Source organism: Sapajus apella, unplaced genomic scaffold (genome assembly GCF_009761245.1).
Source record: "Sapajus apella isolate SASKATOON/1434 unplaced genomic scaffold, GSC_monkey_1.0 scaffold24, whole genome shotgun sequence".
In the NCBI taxonomy this organism is placed as follows: domain Eukaryota; kingdom Metazoa; phylum Chordata; class Mammalia; order Primates; family Cebidae; genus Sapajus; species Sapajus apella.
In genome coordinates, this window is record NW_022436964.1 from 20,399,655 (window position 1) to 20,423,611 (window position 23,957).

At 38.4% G+C, this 23,957-nt stretch overlaps 1 protein-coding gene across 1 annotated transcript in view; it reads right to left on the reverse strand.

Annotated features, from left to right (window-relative positions):
- Nucleotides 1-23,957, reverse strand: part of GLIS3 (GLIS family zinc finger 3) — a 486,336-nt gene that overhangs the window by 286,468 nt on the left and 175,911 nt on the right. The window lies entirely within an intron of this gene.

Genomic DNA, 23,957 nt, shown 5'->3' on the forward strand with positions numbered 1-23,957 from the left:
AGACCGTGCTTTCAAAGGCTGTAACATTCTGAGGTGCTGGGGACGATGACTTCAACGTACCTGTTTAGGGGAGCGTAATTCAACCCATAACAAAGTCCCACTCCAAAATGGGATTTGACTCTCTCTATGTCCCTTCCAAACCTAATTTCTATTGGTTTCTGTTTTGTAGGTTATAGTAAGTTGCATATTAAGTATGAAGAAAAATATCATATTTTAAAATGTTGTCTGCATTGCACTCATACCTCACCTTGTTCCACAAAGAATTTACATTGCTTAAGATTTGTTTTTACCTTCAAATTCCTAATATTATTTTGGGGGGAAATGAAAAGATTTACATAATAACATAAAGACTTTGTCATATGTTTAATAATTTCTTAATTTAGACAATTCTCTCACGTAATTTCTCTGACTCTTAGTTTCCCAGTCTGTAAACTGGAAACAATTAGACCACCCATTCTGCCTCCCATACTAGATTTTCTAAGAATAAAGTGACACATACTATAGAAGAATGTTTTGAAACGTAAAATTGTGTAACAATGAAAGGTCATGGTATTCTCAATCTGACTTAGTTTTGTTTCTGTTATATATTGGTAAAAGAGTTCCTAAAACAGAAACGAGAACAGGTGGTGTAGTATGTGGGTACTAAGTTTACACTGGGAAGTCATTTCTCTTCCATCATAATTGGCCCTGCTCCCTGCCAAGGCTGAACTGTTAAACCACAAACTATTCTAGCCATTAAGCTTGCAATCTCACATGCATTTTAGTGTCATGAAAAAACAACAAATAACTTATGCAAAACATGAGAGAGAATATTTGTATTTTTTAAATGGGGGTGTAGAACAACATAGGATAAAAGACACCTGGATGATCAGGGAAAAAAGCTCACTTCTGATACTCTTTGGAAATATGATTCAGAGATGTACACTTTTTGTATTAAGTAAAAATGTACCTTTTCTAGAATAACCAAAGTTAAAATGACAAAATTATGTAATCTTAAACAGAATGAAATGATTCTATGTCAAATTCTGAGGTCTTGTTTCAACCAAAGGAATAAACTAGTGGTGTCTTTTTAATTTAGCAGGACTCAGTTGGCTGTTTTTACAAGTAGCATTACAGAATTATCTAGCGTTTTAAGTGCTATAATATTGAGGAGAAAACAAAGGAAAAAAGCTAATTCTTGGGGGACAGATCCAAGATGGCCAAATAGGAACAGCTCTGGAGTGCAGTTCCCAGCGAGAACAATGCAGAGGGTGAGTGATCACTGCATTTCCAAACGAGTTTTTACTGCCCACAGACCAGGAGATTCCCCAGCGGAAAAGTGCCCTGAGTTTCCAGCACAGCTGTTTCAGCCAGCACAGCAGGTCTTGGCACAAAAACTCACAGAAATCTGGGTGGCCATTTCAACTGGCACCTGGAACACCTAGGAGACAGAGCGGCCCATTCAACTGAAAAAAAGGGGGCTGAAACACGGAGCCAAGTGATCTGGCTTGGCGGGTCCCACCCCCACAAAGACCAGCAATCTGAAACACTCTGGATTGAGAGTTTCACAGCAAGCACAGCTGGACCTGTGATGGTCCCGCTCTGTGGGGGAAAGGGCGTCCGCCATCACTGAGGCAGTCCACCACTACTGAGGCAGTCCGCCATTACAAAGGCAGTCTACCATTACTGAGGCAGTTCTAACTACATCTCTATACAGAAAACTGCAAGGAAGTTCACGCAGCAGCTGAGCAGAGCCCACAGCAACTGAGCAACACCTCTGCTGGCAGACTGTGACTAGGCTACCTCCTCGATGGGCAGGGCATCTCTGAAAAAAGGCAGCAGCATGTCAGGAACTTATAAATAAAGCCCCACCTTCTCAGGACAGAGCACCTGGGAAAAAAGGCAGTTGTGAGTTCCACTGCAGCAGACTTAAAGTACCTGCCCAGCAGCTCTGAATGGAACAACAGAGCTCACAGCTCAGGACTTGAGCTCCTATAAGGGTCAGATTGTCTCCTCAAGGAGCTCTCTGACCCCCATGTATCCAAAGAGATACCTCATAAAGGGGAGCTCAGGCTGACATCTGGCGGGTATCCTTCTGGGACTAAGATAACCAAAGAAGAAACTGGCAGCAACTCTTACTGTTCTGCAGCCACCACAGGTGATCCCCAGGCAAGCAGAGTCAAGAGTGGACCTCTGGCAGTCCTACAGCAGAGGGGCCTGACTGTTAGAAGGAAAACTAAAAAACAGAAAGAAATAACTTCGTCATCAACAAAAAGGACGTCCACTCAGAGACCGCATCCGAAAGTCACCAACTACAAAGACCACAGGTAGATAAATCCACAAAGATGGGAAGAAACCAGCACAAAAAGGATGAAAACACCCAAAACCAGAACACCTCTCCTCCAAGGGATCACAACTCCTCACCAGCAAGGGAACAAAGCTGGATGCAGAATGAGTCTGATGAATCGATGGAAACAGACTTCAGAAGGTGGATAAGAACAAACTTCTCTGAGATAAAAGAACATGTTCTAACCCAATCCAAAGAAATTAAGAGCCTTGAAAAAAGGTTTGACAAAATGATAATGAGAATAAACAGCTTAGAGAAGAATATAAATTACCTGATGGAGCTGAAAAATACATGAGAACTTTGTGAAGCATATACAAGTTTAAATAGCTGAATTAACCAAGCAGAAGAAAGGATATCAGAGACTGAAGATGAACTCAATGAAATAAAGTGAGAAGGCAAGATTAGAGAAAAAAGAGTGAAAAGAAATGAACAAAGCCGCCAAGAAATATGGGATTATGTGAAAAGACATAATCTATATTTGATAGGTTTACCTGAATGTGACAGAGAAAATGAATCCAAGCTGAAAAATACTCTTCAGGATATTATCCAGGAGAACTTCCCCAACCTAGCAAGTCCAATATTCAAGTCCAGGAAATGGAGAGAACACCACAAAGATATTCCTCAAGAAGAGCAACCCCAAGGCAAATAATCGTCAGATTCACCAGGGTTGAAATGAAGGAAAAAATGCTAAGGGCAGTAAGAGAGAAAGGTCGGGTTACCCACAAAGGGAAGCCCATCAGGCTCACAGCAGATCTCTCAACTGAAACCCTACAAGCCAGAAGAGAGTGGGGGCCAATATTCAACATCCTTAAAGTAAAGAACTTAAAACCTAGAATTTCATATCCAGCCAAACTAAGCTTCCTAAGCAAAGGAAATAAAATCCTTTATGAACAAGCAATTGCTAAGAGACTTCATCACCACCACGCCTGCCTTATAAGAGCTCCTGAAAGAAGCACTAAACATAGAAAGGAACAACCAGTACCAGCCACTCCAAAAACGTAACAAATGGTAAAGAGCAGCAACACAATGAAGAAACTGCGTCAACTAACAAGCAAAATATCCAGCTAGCATCAAAATGGCAGGATCAAATTCACACATAACAATATTAACCTTAAATGTAAATGGGCTAAATAAAGGGGAGGAGTAAGATCTACTAAGCAAATGGAGACCAAAAAAAAAGCAGGGGTAGAAATCCTAGTCTCTGATAAAATAGACTTAAAAACCAACAAAGATCAAAAGAGACAAAGAGGGGCATTACATAATGGTAAAAGGATCAATGCAACAAGAAGAGCTAATGATCCTAAATATATATGCACCAAATACAGGAGCACCCAGATACATAAAGCAAGTCCTTAACGACCTACAAAGAGACTTAGACTCCCACACAATAATAGTGGGAGGCTTTAATACTCCACTGTCAATATGAGACAGATCAACAAGACAGAAAATTAACAAGCATATCAGGACTTGAACCCAGATCTGGACCAAGTGGACCTAATAGACATCTACAGAACTCTCCACTTCAAATCCATAGCATATACATTTTTCTCAGCACCACATTGCACTTACTCTAAAATTGACCACATAATTGGAAATAAATCACTCCTCAGCAAATGCAAAAGAACGGAAATCATAACAGTCTCTTGGACCACAGTGCAATCAAGTTAGAACTCAGGATTAAGAAACTAACTCAGAGCCACACAACTTCATGGAAATTGAACAACTGGCTCTTGAATGTAGACTGTGTAAACAATGAAATGAAGGCAGAAATAAATATGTGCTTCAAAACCAACGAGAACGAAGACACAGTGTACCAGAATCTCTGGGACACATTTAAAGCAGTGTCTAGAGGGAAACCTATAGCAATAAATGCCCACAAGAGAAGCAAGGAAAGATCTAAAATCGACACCCTATCATCAAAATTGAAAGAGCTAGAGAAGCAAGATCAAAAAAACTCAAAATCTAGCAGAAGACAAGAAATAGCTAAGATCAGAGCAGAAATGAAGGATAGAGACACAAAAAACTCTTCAAAAAAATCAATAAATCCAGGAGCTCGTTTTTTGAAAAGATCAACAAAATAAATAGACCACTAGCCAGATTAATAAAAAAGAAAAGAGAGAAGAATTAAATAGATGCAATCAAAAACGATAAAGGGGATATCACCACTGATTCCGCAGAAGTACAAACTACCATCAGAGATCACTACCAACAACTCTATGCATGTAAACTGGTAAATCTGGAAGAAATGGATAAATTCCTGGACACTTGCACCCTTCCAAGCCTAAACCAGAAAGAAATAAAAACCCTGAATAGACCAAAAACAAGAGCTGGAGTTGAGGCAGGAATTAATAGCCTACCAACCAAAAAAAAAGCCCTGGTCCAGATGGGTTCACAGCCGAATTCTACCAGACATACAAAGAGGAGCTGGTACCACTCCTTCTGAAACTATTCTAAAAAGAGGGAATCCTTCCCAAATCATTTTATGAGACCAACATCATCCTGATACCAAAATTCGGCGGAGACTCAACAAAAAAAGAAAACTTCAGGCCAATATCCATGATAAACATAGATGCAAAAATCTTTAATAAAATACTGGCAAACCAATTGCAACAGCACATCAAAAAGCTTATCCAACATGATCAAGTAGGCTTCATCCCAGGATACAAGGCTGGTTCAACATACACAAGTCTTTAAATGTAATCCACCACATAAACAGAACCAAAGACAAAAACCACATGATTATCTCAATAGATGTAGAGAAGGCCTTTAGCAAAATTCAACAGCGCTTTATACTAAAAACTCTCAATAAACTAAGTATCGACAGAACATATCTCAAAATAATAAAAATTATTTATGACAAACCCACAGCCAATATCATACTGAATGGTCAAAAACGGAAAGCAATCCCTTTGAAATCTGGCACTAGACAAGGATGCCCTCTTTCACCACTCCTATTCAATATAGTATTGGAAGTTCTAGCCAGAGCAATCAAGCAAGAAAAAGAAATAAAGCGTATTCAATTAGGAAAGGAGGAAGTCAAATTGTCTCTATTTGCAGATGACATGTTTGTATATTTAGAAGACCCCATCGTCTCAGCCCAAAATCTCCTTAACTGATAAGCAACTTTAGCAAAGTCTCAGGAAAAAAAAATTAATGTGCAGAAATCACAAGCATTCCTATACACCAATAACAGACTTAAAGAGAGCCAAATCAATAACGAACTACCAGTCACAATTGTTACAAAGAGAATAAAATACCTAGGAATATAACTAACAAAGGATGTAAAGGACCTCTTCAAGGAGAACTACAAACCACTGCTCAAGGAAATAAGAATGGACACAAACAGATGGAAAAACATTCCATGCTCATGGTTAGGAAGAATCAATATGAAAATGGCCATACTGCCAAAAGTAATTTATAGATTCAGCACTATCCCCATGAAGCTACATATGACCCTCTTTACAGAACTGGAAAAAACCACCATATACTCCATATGGAACCAAAAGAGAGCCTGCATAGCCAAGAGAATTCTAAGCAAAAAGAACAAAGCTGGAGGCACCACACTACCTGACTTCAAACTATACTACAAGGCTACAGTAATCAAAACAGCATGGTACTGGTACCAAAAGAGATATAGACCAATGGAACAGAACAGAGACCTCAGAGACAACACCACACATCTACAGCCATCTGATCTTTGACAAACCTCACAAAAACAAGCAATGGGGAAAGGATTCCCTGTTTAATAAATGGTGTAGGGAAAACTGGCTAGCCATGTGCAGAAAGCAGAAACTGGACCCCTTCCTGACACCTTACACTAAAATTAACTCCAGATGCATTAAAGACTTAAACATAAGACCTCACACCATAGAAACCCTAGAAGAAAACCTAGGCAAAACCATTCAGGACATAGGCATAGGCAAAGACTTCATGACTGAAACACCAAAAGCACTGGTAACAAAAGCCAAAATACACAAATGGGATCTAATTAAACTCCAGAGCTTCTGTACAGCAAAAGAAAAAATCATTAGAGTGAAGTGGCAACCAACAGAATGGGAAAAAAGTTTTGCAATCTACCCATCTGACAAACGGCTAATATCCAGAATCTACAAAGAACTAAAACAGATTTATGAGAAAAAACAAACAAACCCATTCAAAAGTGGACGAAGGATATGAACACTTTTCAAAAGAAGACACTTATGAGGCCAACAAACATACAAAAAAATGCTCATCATCACTGGTCATTAGAGAAATTCAAGTCAAAACCACATTGAGATACAATCTCACACCAGTTAGAATGGCGATCATTAAAAAATCTGGAGACAACAGATGCTGGAGAGGATGTGGAGAAATAGAAACACTTTTACACTGTTGGTGGGAGTGCAAATTAGTGCAACCATTGTGGAAGACAGTGTGGCATTTCCTCAAGGACCTAGAAATAGAAATGCCATTTGACCCAGCAATCCCATTACTGGGTATATATCCAAAGGATTATACATCATTCTATTATAAAGACACATGCACATGTATATTCATCACAGCATGGTTTGCAATAGCAAAGGCCTGGAACCAAATCAAATGCCCATGGATGATAGACTGGACAGGGAAAATGTGGCACATATACACCATGGAATACTATGCAGCCATAAAAACCAATGGGTTCATGTCCTTTGTAGGACATGGATGAACCTGGAAACCATCATTCTCAGCAAACTGACACAAGAACAAAAAATCAGACACCGCATGTTCTCACTCACAGGTGGGTGTTGAACAATGAGAACACATGGACACAGAGAGGGGAGCATCATACACTGAGGTCTGTTGCAGGGGACTAGGGGAGGGAAAGCAGGGGGTAGGGAGGTTGGGGAGGGATTACATGGGGGAAAATGCCAGATATAGGTGACGGAGAGATGGAGGCAGCAAACCACATTGCCATGTAGGTACCTGTGCAACAGTCTTGCATGTTCTGCACATGTACCTCAGAACCTAAAGTGTAATAATATACATATATATATATATATATATATAAAGAATTCTTATAAGTCTCCTGAGCATAAAGAGCCATTTCCTCATTTATGGTATCACTCTACAATTTTAACTAACGCTGGGGTAGGAACTGACCCTTTAGATGGAATTATATGTAATGTATATGCATGGTGTCCCTTGTGGAGTCTTCTTGTTGTACAATATTAGGGGGCACAAAAAATAGATGGTACTGCCGGAGTTAGGCAATGTCATAGTCAGCCCTGGTAGGAATGGAGGAAGGAATTGGGATGGGGAACCCTGGAAAACAGCAGAATATGAAATGAAGTAAACATAATTAACAGCAACTTCATGGAAGACTGTGGTGGAACAGAAACAGTACTGGCCAAGGAGCCCAACAAGCCTGGGTCCTGGTTCACAATCCAGTACTTACTGGTGTGTGATCTTAGATAAAAATCACTTGAGCTGTTTCCTCACTTTAAAATGGAAATAAAAATTGCAAACATCTTTTCTACTGAAAAGGATTACTGTGAGACTCTAACAACTATGCATGGGACATTGCTTTGTAAACTTGACTTTAATGGAAGATGTTACTATCTGGGGTATAACTTCCCTACAGTCTGTCTCAAACTATGAAAATTCTTTTCTCCCTGGGGTCCAAAATTTAATGTCCAAATGCAGCTGTTCTTACTTAATTTTGTTCTTTCATGAGCATAGTGGGATATTTATTATTCTGTATAAACCATATAAAGCTGTTTTCATTTGTCAATGTCCATTGTTGCTACTAGTTGTTCTATACAAAATATCCCCAAACTCAGTCTAGACTCAAGTCTCCTGGGTGGAACACATTAGCTAAACAATCTTATAATTTAGAAATTATTTTTCTAGGGTAATACATGTAACTACCAACTATTATGCCTACTATTTTCCTGATTAAGATTCAGAAAGTTGTTTGTTTTTAAACTGTTTCCAATTAGCTGTTTCAAAAAAGTTTAATCTTATAAGTACTGCCGGCTTGACACAGTTGTAGATCTCAAGCTTCTTTTTGGCTTTTCTTACAAAAGTTTGGTCATGACAGAAAGAGAACTCTTTCCTGTTAATGAGTCATTGCATCTGATGCCATCTTGCACCAAAAGTGCACCCTTTCCACAACTTATTCTAATCAGAAGAATGAACTGGGTTTCACTTCTAGAACAAAGTGTCAGAGCCTCCAAGGACATAGGTGCTGTAAAACTGCAAACTTAGACCACCAATTTTCTGTATACTTTCAGCATATTATGGTTTTAGTATGAATGTTGAAATGGATGAGCAATTGATCATCTATAAGGATTATTCTCCATCTAAGTCTAGAATTCAGGCTTAAAGTACTTCACTATTCCTGCCCTGGAGTTTCTCTACCAGAAGAGGATAAATTCTAGATACAACAATTCTTCTAAGACAATTCTCCATTAATATCAGTATTTCTATAAGAAAATCCTAGTGTCAGCTAAGTACTTGGAACAGTTTACATCCCTTTTTACTACAATTCTGGAAGCATAAAGAATTACTTCCCTTTTCAACTAGTCATCAGAAGCTGCAGAGGTCATGGCCAGGGTCCTTGTGAGGCTGGGGAAGTAGCCAAGTGAAGTTGTTTTCTAAGCCAAGTATCTGTGTTTCAGGCACTGACTGAAATCTCAGAAAATCGTCCTGTCTCTACAATGTATAAGGTATAAGCTGGTTCCCCTAACCCAGTGGTTCTCATCCAGGGGCAGTTTTTCTCCCCAGGAGACATAGAGCAATGCCTGAAGACATGTTTGTCACGACTGAGGGTACAGAAGGTACTATCAGCATCTGGTGGTTAGAGGCCTGGGATGCAGCTAAACAACCAACACTATCCGACAGAGCCCTTCATCAACAAAAACTTACCCAGTCCAAAAGTCCAAAATGTTAATAGGGCTGAGCTCACAGAGTACTGCCCTAACAAGCAGCACAGTCTATCTTACTAGAGAATATAAGACAATCCTCAAATAAATCAAGTCCCTAAGACATAGTCTTAAATATTAAATGTCACTGTTTTTAAGCACTGAATATGCTTTCTTTCATAGTCACTGGATGGGAAATACATACACACACACACACAAACATACACACACACACACACACACACAAACACACACATACATACACCTTTTAAGCACTGTTGCAACCTCCATTTTCTTTTCGATGTTATCCTTAAGAGCTTTAAATAGAAGGAAAAGACACAGGAATAAGTAGTTGTTAGAAAGATAGGAGGCAATAAAAAAGAAAAATAAATGTAAAATGAAAAAAAAAATCCCTATCCTTTCTCTGGGTTTGGACATAACACTCCAGTCAAACAAAAAAGGCATCCTGCTGGAGCCTATGAAGTTTTATTGGCATAGACATGAACCTCATAAAATTTTCCAAAAGCTAAAACATGAAGTTTTGTTCCCTAGCTATCATAATCACAGTAAACAAATTCAACACATGGTACACAAAAGGTTTTTCATTTAGCTCTTTCTATAGTAAGAGGAAATATAATCGTGTGATCTTAAAATTAAAATTATTGCTGGCATGGTGGTTCAGGCCTGTAATCCCAGCACTTTGGGAGGCCGAGGATGGTGGATCACTTGAGGTCAGGAGTTCGAGACCTGTCTGGGCAACATGGTGAAACCCCATCTCCACTAAAATACAAAAATTAGCCACAGGGTGGTACGCGCCTGTAATCCCAGATACTCAGCAGGCTGAGGTGGGAGGCAGAGGCTGCAGTGAGCTAAGATCACACCACTGAACTCTAGCCTGGGCAACAGAGCGAGACTCCCTCTCAAAAAAAAAAAAAAAATCAAAATTATTTTCACAGACTCATTGGGATTCACTGGTCAAGAACCGCACCTGAGCCTTTAGCACTGAGAATGTGAACCTGAGTACAACTCATAAGACCTTCCAGTCAGTAGCCATTTCATATTGTTCCTCATCAACACCATAGGGACATTACCAGGGCAGGCACTCTAAGGAAAAGTCAGCCAGGAAACTGAGAAGATGTATTCGGGGAACACAAGAGATTAATTTATTAATAGACACAATCTTAGAATCTCACTACTGGAAAGATAGAAAAAAACTGCCAATTGATGTTTGAATCCTCTCAACATACACTGACCAAGAAGTCTTCCAGTCTGTTCCTGGACTCCCTGCCACGCCCATGTCACCCTCACAGTAGAACTAAATACCATTTCTCAGAGTGTCTGCTTCTACACTGTTGGGTTCTGCAGGAACTAAGATGTATGGATCCTGTTGTCAATGCCCACCAATTTTAAGAGCATAAGACTATAAGGGTGGAAATCAATGTATTCTCTTGGGAAAGGTCCCCTTTGTTTTCTGTTTGCCTATCTTCTGGTCTGGAAGCATAAATACAGGTATTTCAATGGCAGCTAACTTGGAACAATCTCTTCAACTCCACCTTGTTGCTTTCAATGGCCCCTTGCAATACTCCTTTATACATCCAAGTTGGGGTCAGGGCAACACAGCAACACAGGATGAAGGAGATACACTGTGTTTGGTAAAGAGAAATTCACTCTTTCTTCTACTCTTCTCACCTTCCACCAACCAGCCCTTCAACCACTGAATCCCAGGTAGGCACCAATATTGTCATGAGAAGCAGAGACTTCTGATTTCACTTTAAATTAGGTCAATCTCATAAATTTTAAATGTTATCTAGAAATAGGTGGTCCCAAAAATGGTAACAGTCTAGTCTTCTCCTCTGATCTCCAGATTCACCATTTGAAAGTCTAAAAGGCTCCTCAAACTTAGCAAGTCAAAAATCAAACTATCTGCTTCCTCCCTAAATCTCCTACAATTGCCCCTCCTTCCAGGTGCATGAGCCAAACCTTAAAGTCACCTCTGACACTTCTGTCTCTACACCTAATACGCAATTCAGGTCTAGCTATTTATGTTTACATAGCTAGAATCCAACCACTTATTCCAACTTCTACTACTGGATATTAAGTAGAAAGACCAGACAGAATGCTACCACAGTGCTTCCAATCCTAGGAGGTTTGGTCTTCCAACTTCAACTCCTGTTCCCCCTCAATCTACTCTCCATATAGCATTCAGGGATTCTATTAAAACATAAGTCAGACCCTATCACTCCTCTACTCAAAAGCAGCCTTTCAGTGGCCTCCAAGGTCCTAAACAATCTAGCCCCCATTTTTCCCTCACCATCTCTTCTCTTCCTGTTCACGCCACTCCAACCACCCAGGACTCCTTGATGTTTCTAGAACATATTTGGCCAACACTCCTGCCTTGAGGCCTTTGCACTTGCTATTCTCTCTGCCTGGAACTTTCTTCCCACAGGTATCTGTGGAAATATAATAAATAGATTTATTATCTATTTATTATCCCTCCAGGGTGTAAGCTCCAGAAGGATGGGAGTTAGGAGTCTCATCTGTTCCCTGCCGTATTCCCAGTGCTTAGAAGACAGCCTGGTATGAAACAGTTGCTTAATAAATAGTTAAATGAGTGAAATAGAGATAGTCATCAGAGACCTTTCTGTTTTGCACCTGAAAGTCACGTTTGGAGACCACAGAGAACATGCACACTTATAATTAGATGAACTAGATGAATGACTCAGTATTAAAGGGTAAGCCAAATATTTAAAGATCTGAAATATCTTTAAGTGAAACAATTACATTAATAACCTTAGAATTTTTCCATATAAAGACAATTTTCTTTTATTTACTTTCCTCTTTTGAATTTTATATTATACCTATCTGAGTGAACATGAAGGCAGAGACAAAACAAAATAATTTAGAGATGGTCAGTAGAATGTTTTTTAGAAATGCATGAATTCTGTACTTAAGAATTTTAAATTGTCCCCCACTGCAGACACCTTCAATTAAGCCTATTCTAATCTTGGCTAAGTGAGAATCCAACTTCATAATTTCACTCCCAGGCACAGCTGTTTGACAAGTGCAGCAGGAGCCTGTCAAGACACTTGGCAGCATCATTCCTTTGGAACACAATGGGTTTTTTTCCTCCTTTTTTTTTTCTTTTTGGCAACCCCTATTACTCACTGATGGTAATTAGCAAGCCATCTTTGGAGGAAATGTACAATCAGGCAACTAAAAATGCCTTTTATGAAATTCCTCCTTGAAAATAAATCATTGACACTGCAAATGGTCAATATGTACTCTTAATTTTAAACTAAATTGCCCATTTATTTACAAAGATCTGTTTTCCTGATTCTGTAGCTAGTGACATTCATTTTTTTCCAAAGTTCTGAATTCAAGAAAAGTGACAGTGACACAGTTGTTTATTCTGATTTACTATCTCAATACAGTAAGCAAGTAGAGTGATTTCTCCATTATTTGTTCAGATTATACAGCTCTTTTCTTGACTTGCTCCATCATAAAGGCCTCATTCTATAGATACAGCACAAAACCACAGTTGCAATCTAAAGCTGGCCTTCCCAGGACACACAATAGACAGGATTGGGGTGACCCAAGCCAGAAGAAGCTGGAGTCCTCACCAGCAGTGGGTCCTTGCACTAGGCTGCTGGGGGAAATAATTGCTACAGGGAGGGACAATTAGAGATAATTACAATAAACTCAATCCACACCTCAAGAACCTGAATACTTCCCACCTCAATTTATGATGCAGTTTGGGGCTTTCAGAAGCAAACGGCACCTGTCCCATTGTCACACCTTTATAACAATTCATATCCCAGTACACCTTCCACCAACACCTTAGACAAGTTTCAACAAGTACAGCTGAATCACTTGAGATGGGCCAAAAGGTCAGGGCCCTGAAACTTTGTCAGCATGATTATCTAAAGCCACTGGAAAGTACTTTATGTGTTTCAAAGAACAGGTAGACTTTTCAACTACACAAAGCAGCTTTGTTCCTGTATACGTGACGCCTCCTAATTAGAATCAATGATTTTTTTTTATTGTCGCTCCTGATAAGCTTGTTTGCCTAGCTTCATTTTCCTAAAACACTTTAAACGTTTCTAAGACGGGTGAATGTCTGTAGAGCACTGAGACAGGCCTTGACCCAGGGCTGTGGTATTGCATGATGTTTACAATTTGTCATCCTTGGGGGTAATTTTGCAAGCTTAAACACACTAAAGAACATATTATAAAGAGCCAGGCAATTTCATTTTGTTTGAATATATTTATGGAAATGGACCAAAAGTGTCCATAGAGGCACATTGTCATTTTTTCCTTGAGTGTGTGCCAGTTCATGACCAAAAGCAAGCATTCAGAGAATAGAAGAGCATTTATGACTACATTGTGTGTATCAAATAAGCTACTTTATGAACAGATGGGGAATATTGTGTTTCCGGGTCTTAGTAAAATAGCCCTTCACACCAAATTTCTGTGCACAATGGTAGAACTCTCAGTGATTCATTTATAACCTTGCCCTTGATAATGGGCAGATCTCCCTTAAGGGTAAGTGCCTGTGGGACATGAAGACATCACACATACTCATGGCTTGGAAAGATGACTAGCAGGGGGGAATTGTGCACCAAGAAGATGTAATTTGGACAAGGTGGGAAAAACTGAGTAATCCTCTTGAGATAAGGAGCATTTCCCCAGCAGTGGTGATTGTATGGCAATGGAATCCTTGGAGAGTCAATAAGAAAAAAAATGGTTGGGCTGGGAAAGATTTAATAAGTTTAAAAGCAAGTTACAGGAGCCAGCACTAGTAAGAAAGAAATAAATGGTCTTTAAAGCTCTTTGATGAGACCGGGTTGCCACTCACAGATAGCTCAAAGATCAAGACTGAAATGTTTTTTCTTTTCAAGGGGACATAGAAAACTGGGGTAAGTCAGAGGAGAAGAAGGGGACACTTCTAGATCCTTGTGGCAGATACTATACTCTGTGTTCACCAATGCTACATATTTAAGTGTTCTGGACACATGGGAAGACCACTCTTTCCAACTGCCTTTGCAGTTAGTTGAGGTCATGTGACTGAGTACTGCCCGAGGGGATAGGAGAAGTCAAGCCTGTCACTTCTATGCCTGGCTCCTAAAACCTCTCCACAATCCTCAACATCTCTTTCATCCTACACTCAGATTTCAGAGCCATTAGGTTGAAGGATCCTGAGTCACTATATGATCACAAGGAGTTAGCCATATTAGAACAAGAACAAGAAATAAACTCTTATCATAGTAAGCTGCTGAGATTTGGGTTTAATTATTTTAATGTATTCCAATAGTACTTCCTTCTTATCATTTGCCTTTTTAAATATCATGTTACTGCCCAAGAGTATCTCTGATCTCATTCCTAAGCAAAGTGATCTCAGAGACTGTCAAGAGCAATGGAAAAATTAATTTGTTTTCAGATCAGAATAACACAGGTTACCTAAAGAAAACACGTGGCTGGCATCATTTTCTGAGAAGCTAGAGAGAACAAACTGTTCTTTTCTTTCCTATGAATTCTACTCAAAACAATTTATTTCTTTATTTTTAACATTTTGTTATAGGAAATTTCAAATCTTCACACACTGGAAATAATAATAAACCTCTATGAATCCATCACCTAATTTCAAGTGTGTGTGTATGTGAGTGTGTGTGTGTGTGTGCATGTGTGTGTATAAGTCTGTGTGTGTATGTGTGCACATTTGAGGTCTACAGTATGTTAATCATTGAGCCACGTGCTGTGGGTAGGACTCAAAGGTGAATGATCTTTGAATATGTAGTAGGAAGAAGAGAGTCTGAATCTCAAATCCCACCTAGCTCCAAGGGCGATAGTGAGAATTAAAGTAATATAGTAGCTCAGAATTTGTGTAACATAGTCATTTTCTTTCACCTCCATTTATCTGAAAGAGTTTTTGTTCTTAAGGAAGAGGTTTAATACTTTCTTTCTAGTTAAAATGTAGCTACCCTTGGGAGAACCAGCACACTAAATCTTTTCTCAGCTATTCACCATTATATGTATGAATTTCTCTTTCCCACAGTTCTTTTCCAAAAGCAAGCCTCCATTCAATGAAGAGGAAAAGTAAGGAGCAAGGCATGGGGCCTGTGAAGCAGCATGGAAACTCTGAAGAAAGAAGGCAGTAGGGGTCACCACAAATGAAATGAAAGACAAATTTCTATTTCAGAATTTTGTTTAACGCTGAGTTCTCCATTTTCGCTTCATTACAACTGTTCTCCCAACCCCAAATCCATTCTCTTGGCTAATAAATCACCATTTGCTCTTTTCTGGACAATTTTCATACTAGACACTGGGAGTAGGGATGGGGAAAGACACTGACAAAAGGTCACCAGGACAATATTTCTCATCAAAACACACGCAACAGGCCCAATATGCAGGCCCTACTTGAAAATGAAAGCACTTTCAAACAAACATTCTAAAACACAGAAAAGAAAATTGTTCTGGTGAGAGAAGCCTGAGAAGCTGCCTCATAAATTTTTAAAGCAAGGATCCAGGACCAATCAGATGCCCTCTCTAAAACACTCTGAATGCCTGAGTCCACTGACCTGAGCTTCAGCTGTGCTCTTTGGTCAACAGGCAAATGACTCTACAACCTTGGGTGGCTCAAACCCAGGGAAGGCTCATGTAGCCAGAGCAAGAAGCTCAAGTAACAAAAGCCAAGATTTTCTTTCAAGCTCCCTTCCTCAGTCTAGAGAAACATGGGGCCCTGTGGTGTTCAGGACTGAATCACTGCGAACAGGTGCCATTTTGATGGGAATTGATTTAATTTGTTCTACTTTAAACAGCTCAAGCATTTCATTCTGTTCTGTATTAATTCAGTCTGAGCAGAAAAAAAAATTCCAAAGTAAATCTCAGCAGTGAACGGAAAAAAATCTTGAAAAGGCTGACAAGCTCAGCATAGTGAGCACCAGTCCAAACCTTTGTTTAACAGTACAATACTTCACTCTCTTTACAGATTATAAAAGGAAATATTTAACTAATGGAAAGCTACTCATACACAGGATAATGTATGCAGCCTCTGTCCACATCTTAATCATTCTACATAATTGATCAAACAACTTTGGTCTCTAAGTCTTCCCCAGATTTTAAATTGTTTTCTTTAAAGTCCACAACAGAAAATGCTTTCATGCTAGTCTACATGTACTTGTTTCCCTAGCTGATCACTTGGCATAAGACAAATGTGTGTTTCATATGATAGCTGCTAAGAGACATGTTTTAATGAGGAATTAAACTATAAGCTTTAAGAGAAAATGGAGAAGGCCTGGGGAAGTCAAAGTTTCATTTCACATGCACTGAAACACAGTTCTTGCTACCTCGGTGATGTTACCATCCTAAGATATTTTTTATTGACTAGATTTGTATTTATATTAACTACATTCACGATTCTTAAACATTATCCCTATTTGGTAGTTTAAGTCCTTCATGACTTCTTCCAGCCTCACTTCAACTCCTACCTCGTCTTGGAGCATCAAACTGCTTAGGAATTGTTTCTTCCTCTGTGCTCTTTCATACTCCTGTGCTATTTCATATGGTGGTATGCAGGTTTAAACAGCCTCTTCTCTTTTCTCTCTAAGAATTACTGTCTTCTTTCAGGATGCAGTTACATCCTCTAACAAGCCTGCTCAAACTCAAAAGGCATACCTGGGAGATTCTTCCCCTAGGTTTCGCATTAAAAGTTTGCATAGCCACATATGACAGCTTTTGTTTTACTATTTACACAATGGTCACCCCTAGTAGATTGTGAGCTCCCAAAGGGAATGTCTCATTTATTTCTGTACCTCCCAGGTAAGATATGGTACACAGTTTTCACTCAGTGATCCAAAGAATGAATGAAAATGCAATGAGTAGGCACATTAGTGCACATACTATTTGGGTAAGGTAACTATATACCCTTAGTTTTCCAGGACAGTCCTGATTTAGACTGACATTCCAGTGAGACAAACCAACTTTCACTCTCAAAAGTGTCCTGATTTGAAAAATAAAGTATATGCTCACCCTAATTTTAGAGCATTAGGCTATATATTTACCCAAGCATATTGCTTCTGCCAGCCCAGAAAATGGTCATATCATTTTTCAATTTCTCAACAACTTTAAACTAATCATTAAAATATTATTCAAAATTCTCCTTCTAATAGATTAACCATTCTCCCTACTCAAGCTCAGTACCTGTGGCCCAAGAAAAGGGGGAATAAATACAGTACTGCGCAATAAAGACACACAGGTTTCATCCCACTTTCTCACCACATTCCTATGTACACCAACCTCCTATATGAGCAATGACACCTATTAAACAGACTGGTCTTCCTTCTGGATGAAGGACACATGGCTTTCCAGAATTAGAGCAGATGTAAAATCAAGCCTTCTGTGCTCAGGCTCTGGGTTCACCCGCCACAGATCCACTGCCCAGGGTTATAACAAGCATTGTCTTATTGATAGCTTAGAAGCCCTGACTCAGTAATTACAGCAGAAACTAACAAAACTGCCTGGAAAAAAAATAAACATCTCTTTTCCAAATCATTCTACTCCAAACTTGAAGAAAACCTTTCTGAAAGTCAAAAAGAATCAGATGACCTCTTCCTTTTGGAAAAATAAATGTGTTTGGTCTTTCACTCTACACATTCAAATTCTATCTGGACCCAAAGATGACAATGTGACCACTCAAAGAAAAGGTAATCAAGAAATATTCCTAAGGTCAAAAGAACGTTTCTAATATATTGTCAAACTAATTTTCCACACCGGTGCAGTCTGAAAGAACTAAGAAAAACACATTTCAGAATCTATATATGAACAAATCTCCAAAGGTTTGACATACATTCCTTTAATCAGATCATTTATGAAAGATTTACATAATTCTTTGTAATTTTAAAGACATCATTCAAGGCATGAAATTAGAGAAAAACCACAAAACAAATACGAACTAAAAGGAACATTAACCATCATGTAGTTAATGATTTTGTTTAATGAGGATAAAGCCTCAAATATTTAACCTCTTAGGGTTGCTCTCATTCCTATTGTTTTTCATTAATGCTAGACTCACAGGGCAAAGAAACATAAACCATGATTAGCTTTGAAACATTTGCCCAAATCTGCAATAAATTTATTTTCAGGACAAAGTTCATGAAAGGTCAGTTCCCCAGGTAAACTGAATTAAATGCCTTCTAAAGGGAAACCAAAGTAAACCTTTACCAAACGGCAGGTTTCTAAACTGTGTTTTGGGATGTGAAACCCTATTTGACAGATACCTTATAGAGTGTAGTCAATGCCCCATCTAATGAGAATTTCTGTGGTTTTGTTTTTACCTATACTAAGGGATTCGTAATTCATGGTGATATATATGTGTCTACAGTATGTTGAACATGTATTTACACAGATAAATATGTTTGTATCTCTTATATAAAATTGCTGGGAAAGAAATCTTAAGATTTGGTTTTATTTTTTAAATCATTGAGTTTGCTTTTAGTATCTGACAGACGGATGCCTTGTGGGATATGACTTGGAAGCTACACTGGCTCTGATCTTTACCAGATGTTCACTGGTGGTGTTTCAGCCTCAAGAGACAAAGAGGATATTAATGTTAATTTTATTTATTTAATCACATCAGGCAGATTTGATAAAAGAGAAAATTCAATATTTTGGTAACTTACCAACTCTTCAGAAGTGTCCATAGTAGCAAAAGTGTTTTGAAGATCATTTTCTATTAAAAGCTGAAAGTCTGCATTGTGTTTAGAAGAGAGAACACTCTATCTTACCTTTAAAAATGGAAACAGTGTGACAGATTTGTCAGTTCCACTTCTAAATCAAGAAGGCAGGGAGGTGGCGACAATGTACACATGGCTTAGTACAAGACTCCTCCCAAACTCTGACTAATAATTGTGAAAAAAGAAGACTCAGAATGTGAAATAGACACTCAGTTGAAAGCCTTCTGCCACTATCAATCACTCTAATATCTTATCTTGTCTCTGAATTTTATTACAAGGGAGCATTAAACTCCCCGAATCATTGTCGGGACACTGATGATAATGTAGATATTATTGTCAGGACATTGATAATAAGTAGAGACGAACTTTCTATTAAACACTGCATTTCTGCATCTCAACAGAAGTAACAGGGTAGGTTTTTATTTATTTAGCACTAATGTCAGAACTGGGAAACTTTCATACTACTGGTTCTTAACCTTGGCTACCCATTAGAATCACCTTGGAAACTGCATCCCAGGCCAATTACATCACAAATTTTGAAGGTGGGACCCAGGTACAGGTACTTTGTAAAGCTCCCCAGGTGATTCCAGTGTCCGCCGAGGTTGAAAAATACAGCCTCATAAGCTCTAAGTATGGAACAGCTAAATAACGGTCTTGGAAAAATCAATTTCTCTAGGCTTTGTTCTCATCTGAAAAGCTAGTATGGGTGGAAAGAAATTGGAGTGTGATACTAATTGGCTTTCATTTATTTTTATATAAAAATATATTATAGTTATGAAATATTTCAAATAGGCAGTAAAGTATACCAAATAGTAAAACAGACACCTATGACACCTATATTACCACCATCAAGTTAAAATAACAATATTTTGCCATATCTGTTTCAGTTCTCTCTCTCTCTGGGAAAAAAGGAGAAAGTAAAATCCTCACATCCCATCTCTTTCTATTTCTTTCCTTTTGAGATGTATCCACTATCCTAACGTTACTGATTACCCTGCCCATATGATTTTACTGTTTAATCATATAATTATTTATCTACAACAACTATATAATATTGCCCAGTTTGTGTTTAAATATACATAAATTGTATTAATACCTCATATACCCTTTTGCACATAATTTTTTCACTCAACATTGTTTTTTGAAATGTATCCATGTTAATAGATATATATGTAATGCATGTATGTGTATTTTAATTTTAAACTCCTTTATTATATTTCATTAGAAATAAGCCACAGTTTATTGACTTATCTATGGACAGTTATGTAATTTACACTTTTTAAAAAAACAAAAGCAATAAACACCTTTTTTCATGTCTCCTTGCCGGCATGTACAAAGGCTTCTCTAGGGTAGGCACCTAGACATGGTTTTATTGGATATACTCATCTATAACGTTACTAGGTGTTACCAAATTGATCTCCAAAGTGGTTATACTAATTTAGTTTCTGCAACAATGCTAAAGTATGTCCACTTCTCCACACCCTTATTGATACTTGGCATTATGATAATTTATTCATTGTTGCCAATATGAGGATTATGAAGTTGCGATTAAGAATTATGCTTAGATGATATTTTCCTAAGGTCCCTGTGTTCATAGATCACATCAACACCATGTCTTATCAAAATAACAGTGGAAGTGAAGAAGACCTTCCACAGCTTACAATAAATTTACATTTCCTCAAGATACGTCTTACAAGGCCAAAGCTGGCCATCAGGCCATAAAAGAGGAATGGGGACATGGTCCCAGTTCTGTATTTATTTTCTTGAAATCATAATCCAATGTTACTTAAAAAGCACCACCGCCCAGTATCCAAGCCAAAGCAAATACTCTGGATTTTGCCAGGCAAAATGCCTGTAGAGAAATGAGTCAAATCATACAAAATTCAAAACTGGTCTTTGGTCAGTGACATTTTCATGAAAATCCGTGGGTGGGTAAAAGTTTTGAAAAATTCCTTTTTGCTATTGGATAAAATTCATCCAGGAAAAACAAGAAACATTTAAGTGGTGACCCACATTCACTTATCAGCACTCCCTAGCCTGCTAGCACAACTGCTTTCAATCACATGTGAAGGCAAGTCATCAGCGTTTCTGAGCCTAGCAACAGAACCCTATCCCTCTACTCACTTTGCCTCCATCAGACAGGCAGACAAGCTTTCTCATGAGAAGCACCAACAGATAGAGCATGCCTAAGATCATTCAGAACACACTGGGCACGTTACCCAGCCATCATTGCACACTCTTCAACTTAATGGCAAAAAGATCTACAGGAAAAACGTTGTCAGGGTGCACTCTGTTGGAACCATTACTATGGATACTGTTAAGGATGATTAGTGTACATCTATGGTTTTGGGTTACACTTCATGTTGTCCTTTTAGGAACATGAAACAGGTTTGGGAAAGGGACAAACTCAGAGACTCCATGACTTGTTCTGACCTGAGAGTGTGAAAGCTTGCCATTTGAGAAAAATTTAATAGAATACCACAGTTGTACCTGAGAATGTTCAAATATTTTGATAATTCTGAGATTTACTAAGGTTGCAGTTGGTCTAAGCTCAGGAAGGTCAAAATAGAATGATTCAGCACCTAAAAATTACTATAGTTAATAGACAGCAGTGAATGGAGTCAGGTATGTTTAAATACAATATTGCTATATCCTAGTTTCTGACTACCTGAAGTCTGCCTGTCTGTCTACAGAGGTCTTTACTTCTCAAGCCCTTTGCCACTGGTTGGGAATGTCTCTGCAATCGAGACCAGGCCTGGAAAGAGAGAAGGTTGTTGGGCTTTCCACAGAAGCAATAAGAAAGATATCTACAAAAGAGTAGAATCGGTTGGGTGGGAAAAGGAAAAGAACCCATTTTCTTCTTCCAGTAAGTTAACCAAATAATACATTCACAGCCCTCCCACAGTTCTGTCACCTAGAATCCTGAGTGATGTGAATCCCAGGGTTCTGAAAAGTCCAGGGAGTCATGGTCAGATATTCTGAGAATGTGTTCTCTCATGCATGACATGGAATTTGGCATGAGGGAGGAGATCAGGGGCAGCCGCTTACTGTAAGCAAGCTGTCACTGAGTAGCCCTCTCACACACCCCTCTTTTACCATAACTTCCAGAAGCTCTTTGTGCTGCTTGTAGTCATGGTCACCAAACACAGTGTGGTCATCATTTCTTTCTTGGGTCAATAAGCTAAGCAAGTAAAAATGATGACTAACTCTATCATTCACAGAAAATAAATAGCAGTTAAACATACGTAAAACAAAACAAAAAATGGCCTGGGTCTTATAATTTAGACTGCTTCTAGCCCTGCAGTGTATGACACAGCCACAAAAACCAAAGATCACTTCACATTTCCAAAAGAAGAATGTGGCCATTTTACTTGGCAAGAATCTTGAGCTTTGAATCAATTACCATCAGATTTTAAATAAGTGGGAGATGAAACATTTTAGTTGTAACAGTTGTATGTGTCTGGACTCCAAGTCTATAAATAGGCATTTCGAAAAAGGCAGAAAAATGCATTTTTTCCAGGTGTATATCTACTTTAAAAACCAGGTCTTCTATCTGTGGATTACAACGTAAGAGAACTGCTAAACTTTTACAGCAAAATTAATTGCTGCCAGTTGGCTATCACCCTACAAATCAAGCAAATGACATGCAGCAACATAACAGTTTTCAGAAGACATACTGCCTATGATATGTATGTTTTATAAGAAAATGCAGGCTTCCTGCTAAAAATATATAGCCCCAGAACTAGAATTGCAACATTAGTCAGTTCCTAAGAAACCCTGTTTATTATTAGCACTATTACATGTGTAAATAAATGCTTTGTGGTCCTAGATTCGAGACACTGTTAAATCACCAATCTGAATTTTATAAAGATTCCATTTAGAAGTGGAGAGTGGGCAGATCAGGAGGAGAGAAATCACTTCCCATACCCATCCTGAACAATAAAATGAGAAGCTATGTCTAAGCCTGCAAACATTAACCTATCAGCTTATTCTTTCACTAAACTATTTCTATTTTTGATATTCATCATGCATTTTAGCAAAAGTCAACTTTATAAAGTTATATGTCTTTGCAAAGTATGGGAAGAGTAGGAAAATGGGGAAATCCTATTTCACAAAAATTAATTTTGCAATGCAAAAAATATTTTTCTGGATAATTCGAGCCTTTATGTTTATTTTAGTAAAGCCAAATCCAGTAAACTATTTTCAGCCAGGATTAGTCAGAACTAAAAGGTTGGACTGTTTTCCTTCAGAGTCTGAATGTCTTTTCTGCCTGCAATAGGCCGGTGTGTTCCAGAGTAAATGAAATTGTCTTCAATTGCTTGTCTCTTACTGGCATTTTTAATGCAGAACCCTAGTGACAGAGTAAGGTTTTGCCACCTGGAAAGTAATTATTCTTTTCACTCATATAACTTGGCATTCTCGCAATGTATCAGCTTCAGGTTTTCCTTGAGAAAAATCACGATGTGATGCATAATGTAGTGACAAGAAATGTCATTCAATTCCATAGGAAATTCTTAAAACTCTTTCAAAAATACCTAATGGGCAGTGAAAAGGTGCTTTGAATACTTGCATTATAGTGATCACCTGTTTGGTTTGCTTTTACATGAATCAGAAAGTTTGGTCAATCTATAATCAAACATATACATGGTTCAGATTCTTTATCATCACTGACGTACTACAGAAAGAAGGAACTCAGGCTGGGGAACCATAGCACAAATAAGGTTCTTTTCAAATTGATTTATATATTTCACATATTTAGTGACCTGCGCCATACTCAATATCCAGGGAATACACAGAAATCTTAGACTCTAACTCTAAATGAAATATTTCTGTCCATCTAAACTAATATAAAACATATGTTCTTCTTTTTCCAAGACTTAAGTGAGCTGTCTGAGATTGTGCAAAGCCATCCTGTGATCCCACGGGTGATGCCCTGCTTATAAACCCTGAGGGTTTCTGTGAGGTGTGAAATTGTTGTGAAATCATTTAAGAATCGTATTATTCAAAATAGTAAATTTT